The following is a 3,001-nucleotide window of genomic DNA, read 5'->3' on the forward strand; positions in this document are numbered from 1 at the left end:
CCACCAACTACATGGTGGCTCACAACCATCTATACTGAGATCTGATGCCCTCTTCTGGCCTGCAGGTGTACATGCAGGCAGAATACTGTATACATAATAATAAATAAATAAATCTTTAAAAAAAAAAAACCTACAAACAGCCAGGCGTGGTGGCGCATGCCTTTAATCCCAGCACTCGGGAGGCAGAGGCAGGCGGATCGCTGTGAGTTCAAGGCCAGCCTGGTCTACAAAGCTAGCCCAGGACAGCCAAGGCTAACACAGAGAGACTCTGTCTTGAGAAACAAAAACAAAACAAAACAAAAAACCTACAAACATAGAGGGTTTTGTCCCATTTGTAAGGACACTTGTCATTACATGGGCCCTCATCTGGCTGACCCAGGACAGTCTCCTCATCTCAAGATAACTTATTAGCAATCTTGTTTTCATCTGCAAATGCTATTACCCTTCATGAAACATGGGCATCCGCACAGGTCAGGAATTACATGCCATATAATTCACCTGGTTTAAGTCAATCATTCAGAAAATATTAGTATGACCAGGCACAGAAGTACATGCCTTTAATCCCAACAGTCAGGAAGTAGAGAAGAAGGTGAGTTCTATGCATTGGAGATCAGCCGGGACTCCACAGTGAGACCCTGTCTTGTGTGTGTGCGCGCGCGTGCACACGCAGGCTCAGTAAGATGGCTCAGTGGGTGAAGGTGCCAGCTCCCAAGACTGATGACTTGGGTTTGATACTGTAATCCATGTGGTGCAAGGCGAGAACAAACCCCTACAAATTGTCCTGTGACCTCCACATGTGAGCAATGACATACAAGCATCCTAGCCCCTACTAAATAGATGAGTACGTCTAAATATTAAAAGATATATATTAGTATATCTCTAGTTGTACAACTACCACCACCACCACCATTGCTGTATCTGGTTTTAGAACTTCTTATGACTATAAAAGGGAAGCTTGCGTCTGCTTACCCCTGCTCCGCACTCCCTCACCTAACCCACCGCCAATTTCTCTATGTTGATGTTGGCCTCTTGTAAACAACTCATGGGAAAGGAGTGACACAAAATGGAGTCTTCTGTGTCTGTGGGACAGAGCATTTAATATGTACCCATGTTGCACAAGGTGTCAGCACTTTGCTCCTTTCTACTGTCCAACAGCATCCTAGGGTGTGGCTGGCTGAACTGTATTTCTGCTGAATGGGGCCACTATAGGTATTCATGCCAGAGTTTTTGTGAGTATGCAGGTCCCATTTCACCTGGGCAAATGCCCATGAGTAGAATTGTTGGGTTATACGGGCAGTGCATATTTAATCTCTAAGAAACTGTTGAACTATCTTCTAAAACGTCTGCACTATCTGATTTTCCCATGAGCACTGTGCCAGGGCTCTGCTGGCCCCATGCTCACCAGCTACCCTTAGCATTCCTCTATACTATGGTCATTCTAGAGGACGTGAAATGCTGCCTCACCTGGTCTTAACTTGGATTAATAACTAATAAACATTGATCATTTTGAAAAACTGACCATTTGTACCTTGGTAAATGTCTATTCCAATCTTTTGACCATTTTTACTAGTGAATACCAGTTGTATGAAACAACAGTGGCTCTGTGGAACTTTCATACATACAGTATGCTTTGCTTGCATGTGTGCCTGTGTGCGAGTGTCAGATCTTGGAGTTACAGACAGTTGTGAGCTGCCACGTAGGTGCTAAGATTTGAACCCCAGTCCTCTGGAAGAGCAGTCAGTGTCCTTAACCACTGAGCCACACCTCCAGCCCTTGCTGTTTTCTTGATGTTATCATGCTGAGATTGACTTCCATTCTTGGTCTCATTCGCATTTTTCTGTTAACTAAAGATGTTAGGTCCTTTATTCACTGATTGAACTGTTTGTTCTTTTGTTCAATTTTTCTTATGCTGTTGCTTAAATTTTATGTGTGCAGGTGTTTTGCCTTCATGTCTGTCTGTTTACCATGTATGTGTCTGGTGCCTGTGGAAGCCAGAAGAGGCTGTCAGGTCCCCAAGAGCTGGAGTTACAGGCATCTGTGAGCTGCCATGTGGGTACAGGACTCAAACCTAGGTCTTCTGGAAAGTAGCCTTTGCTACTTCCATCTCTCTAGCCTCTATTTAGTTTAGTTTAGTTTAGTTGTTTCTTTGTTTGTTTGTTTGTTTGAGACAAGTCTAATCAGACAGCCCTGGCTGGCCTGGAAGTCACTACATAGACCAGACTGACTTCAAACAGCAATCCTCCAGCCTCTGAATGCTAGAATTATAGGTGGGTATCAGTGCATTCTAGCCAGGGTTCAGTTTTTTTTTTTTTTAATTGTTTGTTTGTTTTCGAGACAGGGTTTCCCTTGTAGCCCTGGCTGTCCTGGAATCCTCTCTTTAGACCAGGCTGGCCTCGAACTCACAGAGATCTGCCTGTCTCTATCTCCCAAGTGCCAGGATTAAAGGCATGCGCCACCACCGACCGGCTAATTTTTTGACGCCTTTACATTCTGGATATTAATCCTCTAGTGGATGGGCATCTGGCAGATGTTTTCTCCTGCTCTGCATGGTGTACACTTTGCTATGCAGATATGGTTTCGTTTCTGCAAGTCACATCTGCCTGACTCGCACTCTAGATCCCTGAGCTACCGGAGTCCTATTCAGAAAGCCGTTATCTTCTGCCCGTGTTGAAATAGGATCATCTTCCTAGAATTGTGTTATAAATTATTTATTAGTTACAGACGCACTGTCAGATGTGTGCCTTCACATTGTTTGCTCCAAGCAGGTGTCTCGGGCTCTCAATCTGTTTTATCTTTAAGATCTTTGAGTCGGGGACAGGACAGAGTAGTTGCTTCAGAGCCAGACAAGGGGGTGGGTTAAGAGAGACAGATAGTTCCTTTTGTAAGTTGTAAAGCCAGCACAGGCCAAGTCCCCTGGGAATCAAAAGGTTAGAGGCAGCTCTTTCTTGAAGGCCTGTTTACAGTCCAGTTAATCAGTAAGCCAGAATCTGAGAGCTTCCCA

This window comes from Acomys minous (assembly GCF_964271855.1).
Source record: "Acomys minous genome assembly, chromosome: 2".
NCBI lineage: Eukaryota > Metazoa > Chordata > Mammalia > Rodentia > Muridae > Acomys > Acomys minous.